At 37.4% G+C, this 12,173-nt stretch overlaps 1 long non-coding RNA gene across 3 annotated transcripts; it reads right to left on the bottom strand.

Annotated features, from left to right (window-relative positions):
- Nucleotides 1-4,393: 4,393 nt before the first annotated feature.
- Nucleotides 4,394-12,079, bottom strand: LOC139362931 (uncharacterized). Of its 3 annotated transcripts, XR_011622561.1 has the most exons (5): nt 11,243-12,079; nt 10,998-11,149; nt 5,881-5,928; nt 5,310-5,381; nt 4,394-4,507 (listed from the first exon to the last, which is right to left on the bottom strand). It is a non-coding gene; the product is annotated as an uncharacterized lncRNA (long non-coding RNA). The 3 variants fall into 3 exon arrangements; XR_011622562.1 differs by lacking the exons at nt 4,394-4,507; nt 5,310-5,381; nt 5,881-5,928 and adding an exon at nt 8,741-9,649 and having other exon boundaries at nt 11,243-11,356; nt 11,671-12,074; XR_011622560.1 differs by lacking the exons at nt 4,394-4,507; nt 5,310-5,381; nt 5,881-5,928 and adding an exon at nt 8,738-9,649 and having other exon boundaries at nt 11,243-12,072.
- Between the last annotated feature and the right edge of the window lie 94 nt (nt 12,080-12,173).

The following is a 12,173-nucleotide window of genomic DNA, read 5'->3' as shown; positions in this document are numbered from 1 at the left end:
ACCCTGTAACAGAAACAGACCCTATCAACTAAGAAGCCATCTCATAAACTTAGACAACCATACTAGCAATGTTCACACACATCGGGCCTTTTAGTAAACAACCCAACAATTGAAGAAAAAAGCTTTTGAATTGAGTCTCAGGAAGAACCTCCACTGCCTGAACCAGCCTGTATGATGGATGCAACTGACAGTGTTAACTTGACTCGCATACCTGGAGTCTGACCCTGTATTAAAAAACGCTTCTGAGTGTTCAGAGTTCCAAGCTAAAAACTCTAGTAGGGGTCAATCTGGAGATTATTTTTTACCTTTGAGGAACATCTGAGCCCCTGGTCTGTCCCATTCTGTGGCATGGAATACAGGCCTCACAGGGGATTGAGGCCATTCCTTTTTTGTGAAATGAAGGCTGATAGGTGAAAGGTTGTTCAGAAAAAAAATGTGCTAAATAAAAATGCTATACAAACCAAGTGGATGTGGTTATCCTGCTAAGCCCACTGACACTGGAGATTCTCCCCTTTATGTAAGTCCCCAGTAAAACTCCATCTCATTCACTGGTTCTGAGTCTCTTCTTTGACATCTTGAACCTGGTGCCATTTCCATGGGAGTGGAATTTGACACAACTTACCCCATAGTGAGGAAGGATTTAAGACTCTGCTCAATGTGCTTCCTAGCTCACCAAGGCATCAGCTATACAAGGATGTAGTTGTTCTCTTTACCGCTCTTATCCAGGCCTCTTAGATGCACAGTCAGTGGAATACCAAAAAACATGACTAAGAAACACATCGTGGTCAGAAGCAAGAGTAATGCCAGAATAAGCAGTGACCACTTGGAAAACAAAAGGGAGCATTTTACTTTCTCCTTTGGCAGCCCTCAGCTTCTGTTATCACATTCTGGCTTCAGTGATGGTTTTTAAGGTCATCCTGCCTCTAGAGGAATCATGGGCCCTGGGTGGTAAACACCTTCACTTAATCCTCGTGCAACAAAGCTTTCTCTTGACAAATATGACCTCTGTGATCATGAGCTTCTAAGCAATCTGAACAATGCACAACCTGAAAATCTATGAAAGGGAGATGAGTAGGTCTGAGGGAAACTATTTTCCACTTTTTTTCCTTGGCAGTTCTAAAAATTGTGATGGTAGACAAATGTGCAGAAGAGGACAGCATAGTATAACTCCTCATCATGTGAGTTTACAACCAAGAGGTTTAAATCCCAACTGTGAGAGCTCCAAATGAAAACCAGAAGTTACCTCACTGCGTCTGTCAATGATTGATTGCACAACATTTTGTCTATCATACTGAGGAGTCTTCACTGAGGAGTTTCCCATTGAAAATATAGAGATAAAGACAGGTAAAGGTAAAATAGCAACTCCATGAAATCATTAGATAAAATGTAGAAATGCTCATCTCACATCATTAGCATTTTCACATATATTTGCATGTATATCTACCCTTAAAGTTGACATTTTCGTAATCAGTTATATGTCAAGTTAAAATAAAAAATAATTTCGACCAGGTGTGGTGGCTCATACCTGTAATCCCAGCACTTTGGGAGACTGAGGCTTGTGGATCACTTGAGGATAGGAGTTTGAAACCAGCCTGGCAAACATGGTGAAACCCCGTTTCTACTAAAAATACAAAAAAAAAAAAAAAAAAAAAAAAAAAATGGCAGGCACCTGTAATCCCAGCTACTTGGGAGGCTGAGACAGGAGAATTGCTTGAACCCGGAAGGTGGACGTTGCAGTGAGCTGAGATCGTGTCACTGTACTCCAGCCTGGGCAACAGAGCAAGACTCCATCTCAAAGAAAAAAAAAAAAATTCTTTTTTCACAGCAAAAAGAAACATGCATGGTCCAGGCATGGCCTTGTGGAGTGGATTGTGTGTGGCCCTCTCCTTGAAAAGAAGGAAGAACAGTCAGTGCCCTGCATTATGTGTGGGGGATTCATTAGGACACAAATAAAGAGTCAGTCAGGGCCTCAGCCTAGCAACACTGAGGCTTGAAGGGGGCTTCTGAAAGCAGCAGAAATGGCCTGTGGCACTGATACTAGGTAACCTGTAACAATAAAACATCTGCAAAGGGATCTTAGCAATCCTGCTAGGAGGCCCTGACTATACCCTGGATTGGAGGCTCCCGGGCTAGAGTGGCTGCCAGACAGCCTCAGCAAATGAGTCTTGACCAGTATGGCAGGGCTAATCTAAAATAGCTCATCTCTTCTGTTTACAAAGCAAAATATAGAAAAATAAAGTGAGAAAAAATGCAATCAAGAGAAATATAAAAATAAATTTAAAGTAATTGAAAAATAGAAAGGACAAATAAACTGAAATAAAATAGAGAAAAATAAAGAGAAATGTAATTAAGATCAGTGAAAATAAAATTAAGATGAACAATAAATACAAAAAATTAAGAGAAGCAAATGAAGTAATTTGCAATAAAATAAAATTTTAAGAATGAGGAAAATAAAATGAAAATTAAAAATTTGGAGAAAAAATAATATGGGATATGAATGGAAATTAAAGAAACTGAAATAAATTTTAAAATGTTACAAGCGAGATAAATCTAGAAAATTTGAAATGAAGGAAATGTAATGAGAAAAATAAGAAAATAGAAATTAATAGAAAAAAATGAAAGTAAATGAAAAAGAGAAACAATGATAAAGACAAATATGCAGAGAAATAAAGGTTAAAAAGAAAAATAAGACCTGGGGATAATCTACAAAACATTTGACCCAACAATAACATAATACATAATATTTCTAATAGCATATGGAACGTTTTCTAAGATAGGCAAACTTCTAAGACAGAATGCAAGTTTTAGCATACTTAAACAGATGGCAAGCACAACAAATAGTTCTGACTACAATAAAATATAACTGGAACTTAAAAACCAAAAGAAAACTAGCATGTCTGCATATATATGAAAACTAGACAAACTCTTGAATTCTATTTTTCAAGAGTTAGAACGTGCAAGTTTCTTTAGATGTTAATAGTATTTGAAATGATCTACAGATGAATGAGATCTCTTTAACAAAAATCCAGTGGTACTTTTTGCAGAAGTATGAAAATATTCTAAAGTGTTTGAGTCAATATTTAGCTGTGTCACCCAGGCTGGAGTGCAGTGTCATTATCATGGCTCACTGTAACCTTGACCTCTCAAGCTCATTTTATCCTCCCACCTGAGCCTCACAAGTGGTTTGTATTGCAGTAGCATGTCACCTTGCTCAGCAAGTTTTTGTAATTTTTGTAGAGACAGGATTTCACCATATTGCCCAGGCTGGTCTCAAACTGCTGGGCTCAAGCATTTCACTTGCCTTGGCTTCACAAAGTTCTGGGATCACAGGAGTGAGCCACCAAATATTGCCCTATAATTTCTATAAAAACTCAAAAAACCACAAGTAGCCAAACAACCTGGAAAAAAAGAATAAAGTCAGGCATCATTCTTTTTTATTTCAAAACATATTGCAAGGTTACAGTAATCAAAACAGTGTGGTGCTGGCATACAGACAGAAAAACACATGTTGAAACAGATAAGAGAAGCCAGAAAGATACCTACATGCATATCCTCAGTTTATTCTAAATGAGGGTTCCGAATCTTCATGTTGCAGAACTTTAGCAAAATTGGGTTCTTGTCACATGACAAGGAAAGAATAGGTCAGGGACACTCTGAAGGATGAAGAGTAGAGTTGATTGGGTAAAAAGAAACAAAAAAAAGTAAAGAAAAAATCTCGACAAATTGAGTGGGAGTCCTGTTTACAGGCCCCCACCTCCCAGATTGCTGAACACCAGACCATCTCACAAGAACTGAAGTGGCCAGGTTCCTCCTCCCTGCACAAGGGGTGAACTTTCCATGGCTCCAGTTCCTTCCCCCAGTGTGCAGATGGACATTATTCAGAGAATCAGTTAGAAAAAGGCCTCATCTGGGACTAGCAGTCTGATTTTTCAGCCTTCAGGAGGTTTTAGGCTTGAAGGTGGGGTTTTGCCCAGGACCCCTTGGCTGTTTCCTAACTGTGTTATTTCCCCCTCTAAAGAAATACATCTAACTGTAGTTAGAATAAGGATAAGGATGAGAACAAAAAACACTTTTAAGTGCTTCCTGCTGACAGGGGTCACTGTTTTGGAAAACCAACAGTTAGATCTCCCTAAGAGGCCTATCTAAGTGTCCCCAGTGAAAGGGGCCATTGTTCAAAGTTCTGGTTGCATGACTGTTTAAAGTTTGGTAGCCTGAAGGTGAGAAGAATCAAACTGGGCTATTAAAAAACATGTATTAAAATGAAACAAGGGGAAGGTGTCAAGGACAGCTAAAAAATTCCAAGGTCTTTTATCAGTTTGCATAGGGAGAGGGAGGCCAAAAGCCCAACTGGAAAAATACATTTTTGACCTTTTGCCAGTGTGTCAGGCTTCTGGGTTCTTTTGCCCTGAATCCAGTCTTAAGCCAACCAGTCTAAGGTTTGGGAAATTAACTCTTCCAAGTTTGGAGGATACATCCGAGGGGATTGTATGTAGACATGATTACCAATCTGTAAAGAGAGGACAGAGGAGAAAAAAGGAAAAAAACATTTTTTCAAAGGAGTCCCAAGAGTCCAGGATGTATTCAAAAGTGGTATAGACTGAAGATTAATGGCTACTCATTTAGAAAGACAGGAACAGGTGTCCCTGATTTCTTTCTCTTCCTAGCAAATACCCAGGGTATGTTGAGGGATAGAAGAAAGAATGTTCTCTTTCCCACTTCCATTCTTGTATCCCCGAGTCCTAGTGATTGTGACAGGTTGCCACCAATAGGTGTCAAAACAGCTTTCACCCATGTTAACAGGGAGGCCTAGGGGGATGGAAATATCTCCTGCTACCGACATATGCCCTATCTCCCCTGCTGTAAGTGGTTCTGGAGTTCACTAGACCTCATTTATGCCATAGATCCTAGCATGATCTTTATCGATGAAATGGGAGGCTTGGCTTAATCAGCTGGAATTAGTCATGCTCACCTGCATTGTGCCTTTTAACCTCCATTATCTGCCTCTGAATTTCTCAGATCCAGTTTCTTTCCTAGGGCTTCAACCTGAAGCTTCGACTTGAGGTTGGGATAAAAATGTGTGTCAGGATATTGCATGGACTGCTTATGAGCTAAATGGTAAGATGAAGTTGTGGAATTGAGTCCTCTTTCCACAAGGGAGAGAAAAGAATGTCTTGTGACACACCCAGATAACTAGTGGCTATAGTTATGCTTGCTAAGATTTGGGTGGGCATCTGATTTATTCCCACCACTCTGCAGGATTGCAAGATAATTGCCCAGAACTAGAATATTAATCCAGATTTTTACATTACCTATCCTTTTTTGTTTCTTCTGAGCTGCAGTTGAAGATCACTAGTTGGTTCACAGGAATAAGCAGGGTTGGTCTAAAATGTAGGCAAAAATTCAAAAGTAGTAAGGTTAGAATTTAACGACAAATGTATAATAAGTTTTGAAACATAATCTTTTCTATCCAGTTCTCTTTTATTAAAAACAAATCATGATAGGACTGAATTGTTTGTAAAATAAACTTTAGTCTTATACTTGGTCTGATTATTTGCATAAAGTGCAGCAAGAATATTTCTACATAGGTCTCTTACATTGGCTTTGATGGAACTCTGTTCCACAAGAAATTTCAAATAGGACTTTCTAAAGTCAAGCCCAGTCAGGGGTTTGTGCCATCAAATACTTATAAGTAGTGTGATCCTCTCCTCTTATGATCCCAAGATAAACTTGGAGCTCCTGGGGCTGTCAGAAAGTGTCATTCTTTACCACAGATCAGGAACCCTGCACAAGGACTGCATAGATAAGGTATGAGGCTAGTTTTTCCCAAGGGGCTCTTACTGGCTCTGTAAGTTGAGATTGACTCCTTAAAGGGAAGCATACCCTTTCAGTCAAGGCCTTGGTAAAACAACCAGTTTCTCCAATTGTGTCCTGTTGCAAAAGAAAATGGATTACTATTACACTGATGCAAACAGCTATATTGCCATAAGTTAAGAATACTCACAACTGTTTCTCAAATTCTGGAGAAACCATGCAGAGAGAGACAAACAAACTCCAAATCTTGTTCACAGGAGTATACCTTAGTCAAATATTAAAGGCTGTAAATCACTCATAATAAGTTTCCTTGACTCTGGTAAACAATAAAAGGATCAGTAATGTTACAAGCAAAAGTCAAAAGATTACTTCAGTTTTCTACTAGTCCAATCCATTCAGTTAATTCTTTTATGTTTGATATTCATGAACATTTTAGCTTTTCATGAGTCCTGTACGTTTATCCTGTATTCCAATGTCACAAGCTCCAAAGTTATCAGAAGCCTGCATTTGAGAATACTTGTCAAAAGTTCTACAGCTGATTAAAAACCATTTTTTGAAAAAATCAAAACAAGAGAACAATTGTCTGTGTATAACAAAATGTCCAGAGTAGTTACAGTCAGAAACATGATTGACAAAAATTTAACATAAAACTTAACATACAAAAACTTAACATAAAATCCTTAATTATGGTTGATAGCACATACTTCAGAAATTAGAATTTTAGAAGTCCCATACAATTTTGGAACATGTATTAGTGTTAGTCACCAAAATATCATCTAAAGAATATTTAACACCATTTTGGCAATTTCATATAACTAAACATGTCATATAATCCTGTTTACCTCTCTTGTGGATACTCCAGGGGCCCTCTTTAGCATCCCAAAAGCCAGGAATTAGGAAAGACAATTTTGTAACTAAAGTTTGATTTTGAGAAGGATGTTGCATGTTAGGGGTTTAAAATACTTGATGTTATGAAATAAAATTCCAGATTGCCATAAATTACTTATTTAATCAAAATGATTACTTAGAAATGTAAAAAGCAAAAACCTTTTATAATTCTTTACAAATTTTGCTAAAGAGCAGATTAGTGCCTTAAGAGTACCTTGTTGTGCATTTATTTCAATCCTTGATTTTACAAAAAAATAACATATAATACCTTTTTGAATTTAATTAATGTTCACACACATAATTTCTTTGGCAAAATTTATTTTTGCAATCCTTCCACAACTTGTTTGAACTTTTAGCTTTATCTTATCTAACTCAAAACAATTATTTGACCTTAGCAATAATCAGCCTTCTTATAATCTTTTATTATAAACATATTTTACTGTTCTTTCACAACTCGTATGTAAATCTACTTCCAATGGTTTCAATTACATGTTACAATGGTAACTTCTAGCAATTTTAACTTTAATGTAAAACCAGGTAAATTGTTTTAATTATGTGCTAGGTGCAACCAAGGGTTTGACACCTTTCAGCAAGGGTTTGACACCTTTCAGCATAATTAAGGGTGTGGTTAATTCCATTTGTCCTCACACAGTTGTGAAGCAAAGTTGAACTGTTCTCAAAATCCAAAAAATCAGTTTATAACCTTAAAATATATAGCAAACCTAGTGTCTGACCTGCATAATTTAGTTCACCTACTCATATATTGATGACATTTGTGTTTTACCAATAATCTTTAAGGCTGCTTTTATTTCTCAAAGATTAAAGTCATGTGAACCAAAAGGTACACAGCTTTTATCTTCACTTAAAAAATATTTGATCCAAGTTCTCATCATTCTTTAAGTAAATTTATTAGAGCTCTTTTTTATAGACACCACACACACAACACATACATAACTACACAGACAGGCAGAAGAAAACCCAGTAGCCATAAGATTTTTTATTTGCCAGTTTCCTGATTGAATTACTGGCCTCTCCTGCATGCATTAGAGTGGCAAGACAAAATGAAGAAAAAGAATTCAATTGGCTGAGAAAAAACCTTTCCCAGCAAAACAAGATCCCAGAAGAGAAAAACATAAAGGTCTTTTAAATATACCTATAATTTGGATATCCACTTTTAATTAAGTTGAGTACTCTTTAAGAAAATACTGTTAAATTCTTTATTACCTGACTCTAGCAGTGCCAAGCAGCCAGTATTTCTTGCTTTCAAACTTTACCAAAGGTGACTTACCAGGTGCTCCGAGGAAAAAAAAAAATTAAGGTAGTTTGGGAAGGGGAAGAGAATCCTCAAATGGCAAAAGTTACATACTGATATGAAACCAGAAGGGACTCACTCCCTAAGCCTGGATTAAACCTAGGCCACCATTGTAAAATGGCAGAGGTCAAAACGAAACATTGCCACGTGGTTACAAGTCATGCTCCTAAAAACATAAAACAAGATGAAGGCCTGCAGCAAAATTTCCTAACAACCTTAGAGAATGACATACAAAGCACACCAGATTGACCACAGGTCAAGACCAACCTCACAAATACCCTTTCACAATTAAAACTCTACAGAGAATATAAACAGTGAACGTTGGGGTCCAAGCCCAGCAAAACTTTTTCTAAGAAGTAAAAAAGCCTTTTGCTTAAAAGTAAACTGCTGACAGGGTGAAGAAAAAAAAAAAAAAAAGTCTTAAGTGTAGGGCAGGGAAGGAAAGTTTCATTCTTACGCAAACAGGTTTCTTCAACAGAGAGAAAAACTTAATTGCTGTTGGATGAGGCTGGATTCCTTCACAGGTGAAGGGGAAGACACCATGAATGCCTGGCATTTTCCAGCCCAGAGGAGATAAGGGTGAGGAGCCGCCATTCACCTGTCCATTCCACATGTGCCTGGGGCTGTTGGGAATGGTGGTGCACAGGTTTCCTCTACCCCTGGGAGAAGTCCAAGGATGAAAAGGCTTACAAACAAAAGAGAAATAGATTTTTTTGGTTTACATCTTACTTTTCCTCAAGCCCCACATCTAGACACTGAAATGTTTTAGAACTTTTTCCTTAGTTCAGCTAAAACCAGGATCTTGTCACCTGACCAGGAACGAATAGGCTATCGGACACACTGAAGGGTGAGGAGTAAAGTTTATTGGGCAAAAAGGAAAAGGAAAAAGAAAAAAACTGTCAGCAAAGTGAGAGGGACACCTGTTAACAGGCCCCCACCTCATATTGACAAACACTAGGTCACCATAGAGCAACTGAAGAGTCCAGTCTCCTCCCTTGCCAAAAGACGTGAATTTTCATGGCTCCACCTGCTTTTCCCAGTGCACAGGTGGGCATTATTCAGAGAGAAACAATCAGGAAAGGGTGGGCTTCATCCGAAACCAGCAGTCCAGTTTTTCAGCCTTCTTACTGTTTTAGGCTTGAAGGTGGAGTTTCGCCCAGGACCGTTGACTGTCTCCTGTCTCTATCACTCAAAATGAGAAAAGGTCCCTTGGCTATCTCCTGTCTCTATCACTCAAAATGAGAAAGGAACAGTCTTTTTAACAAATGGGTTGGAGAATACCGAATATCCAAATTATAAAAAATAAAGTTGAGCCTTAGCACAAGCATGAACTTAAAATGAAGTAAGACTTATTTTTTATAGCTGTTGTAAATAATTTTTTTCTTGAATTTCTAGTTCAGATGGCTTATTCTTGGCGTGTAAAAATGCTCCTAGTAATTTTTGTATGTTAATTTGGTATTCTGCCACTTTACTGAATTTCTTTATTAATTCTCAAGATTTTTAGTGTAGTATTTAAGTTTTGCTGTATAGACAATTATGTGATCTGCAAACAGAGAAAATTTGACTTTCTTCTGTTTTATTTGGATGTCTTTTATTTCTTTCTCTTGCATATATGATCTGGCTGGGACTTCCAGAACTCTGTTGAATAAAAGTGATAAAAGTAGACATCATTATCTTGTTTCAGGTCTTAAATAAAAAGCTTTCTTCTTTTTCTGTTCAGTGTGATATCAGCTATTGATTTGTCTTATTTTGCCTTAACTGTGTTGAGGTACGTATCATCTACACCTAATATGTTTTGTTCAGGTGTTTTAATCACAAAAGCATGTTAAATTTTTCCAAATACTTTTTTCCACATCTAGAATAAAAAATAAAGGTGTCTAGCAGTAAATTTAATTAAAAAGATAAACACTCTCTACACTATAAATTATAAAACTTTGATGAAGAAATGGGAAACATAAAAAATTTGAGAGTTGTTTTTTGCTCATGAGTTATAAAAAATTTTGTTACAATGGCTATGCTACTCAAGGTAACCTACAGATTCAATGCAAACTCTAAAAATACCAATGACATTTTTTCACAGAAATGGAAAAAACAGGCCTAAAATTTATGGGGAACCAAAAACAAACAAACAAACAAACAAACAAAAAACCTCCCCAAATAGCCAAAGTAATCTTGTGAAAAAATAACAAAGCTGAAAGTATCAAACTGTCTGACTTTAAAATATACTGCAAAGCTATAACAAGCAAAGCAGCATGATACTGGCATAGAAAACAGACACATAGAGCAAACTATTCAGTGATACCAGTAATAAATTCATAAACCTAGAGCCAAATAATTTTAAGTTGTTTAGAACACACGTAAGAAAAGACAATATTTTCAATGAATGGTGCTAGGAAAGTTGATTTTTTTAAATACAGAGGAATACAACTAGGTGCCTATCTGTTACCATATTAAAACAACTTAATTAAAAATAAATGGAAGATTTGAATGTAAAACTTATAAAACTCTTTGAATAAAACACAGAAAAATTCTTTACCAAATAGGACAGGGAAAAAACATTTTAAATAAGACCTCGAAAGCACAGGCAACAAAAGCAAAAGCAGACAAGTGAAATTACCGGAAATTAAAAATATATATATATATATATGTGTGTGTGTGTGTATATATATATACACACATATATATGTTTTGCTATATATATATATAGCAAAAATAACAGAGTGAAGAGACAACTTACAGTGTGGGAGAATATATTTGCAAAATATATGACAAGGGATAAACATACAGAACATATGACTTAACAGCAAAAATAACACACAATTTAGTTATAGGCAAGAGACCTTAAGTGACATTTCTCTGAAGAAGACATACAAATGGCCAAGTACATGCAAAAATGCTCAACATTATTAGAAAAATGCAAATCAAAATCACAATAAGATACCAAACCACTCCAGTTAAAATGACTATAATCAGAAATGATACGTACCTGGCCCTTTCAACAGGAGGTGTTATGACGTATCTCTGGTCCTATCATTTGTGTGATATGACTCTCCTGCCTGGACACCGCCCACAAGGGGCATTGTGCCGTACTGTTGGGCATAGCCCGGAAGTTATGCAACTTTTCTGCCAGGAACTTGCCTACAAGGAGAACATTGGAACATTTCTGCCTCAGCATTTAGGTTATATGGCTGTCATGCCTTTAATTACCACAGAGTAAATTTTGACATTTACCTAGGCACAGCTCACAGGCATGGTTATGACTCTCATATGTGGACCCCACAAATAGGAGTAATTTTGACTCTTGTAACTTGCTTTATAAACACGAGTGATGTCTTGGATCTCTTTCTGGTAAAAAGGTCACAGAAGATTATAACAGCCTCAGATAATTACAGCCCTTGGCTTGTACAGAGAGTGTCAAAACAGAACCCAGCAGAAGAGAAATTGTGAGTCTCATGCACACCCCACTGACTGTAAGGACTGTCACCATCTCACATATATGAAACCAACTGTCACACATGAAAACCGGACATGTGTGGTATTGTAAATCTCATCTCTGGAATATTTCCTCGGTGTGACGGTGAGATAAATCTTTGCTAAGCATCTGTGTGATTTGACTCTCCAGACTGGTTCCAGCCCATATATGGGATTGTGGTCTCTACCTGGGCCAACCTCTAGATAATGTGACTCTCTTGCCTGGGCCCTTCTCTCAGTAAGGACTGTGACTTATCACTGGCTCTAACACCCAGATGATGTTAATTCTTGCCTGGACCATGCCAAGAGACATCATTGTGACATATCACTGTGTCCACCACTTAGGTGATGTAACTCTCTCTCTGGAATGGACCCTGAACATGGGGTGGTAGTGACATCTTCCTAGGCCAGACACGTAGGTGTTGGTTCTCTTTTGCCAGGGCTATGTTTCAAGGAGGGCATTGTGACATATCTCTGGGCCTAAAAGTTAAAATTTAAACCTGCACCAAAGGTGATACAACTCTTTCACCTTGGTCCTGTCCTAAGGGAGCCTTGTGACATATCTCAGGACCCAGCACTCAGGTGACTCTTCTGCCTGGGTTCTGCCCATGTGTTACATTGTGACATATACCTAAAAGCGCCAAGGTGATATGACTCTCCTTTTCTGCCTGAGTCCTGCCTACTGGGGACA

The sequence above is a fragment of the Macaca nemestrina genome, chromosome 4, assembly GCF_043159975.1.
Source record: "Macaca nemestrina isolate mMacNem1 chromosome 4, mMacNem.hap1, whole genome shotgun sequence".
NCBI lineage: Eukaryota > Metazoa > Chordata > Mammalia > Primates > Cercopithecidae > Macaca > Macaca nemestrina.
This window is presented reverse-complemented; position numbering and strand designations above follow the sequence as displayed.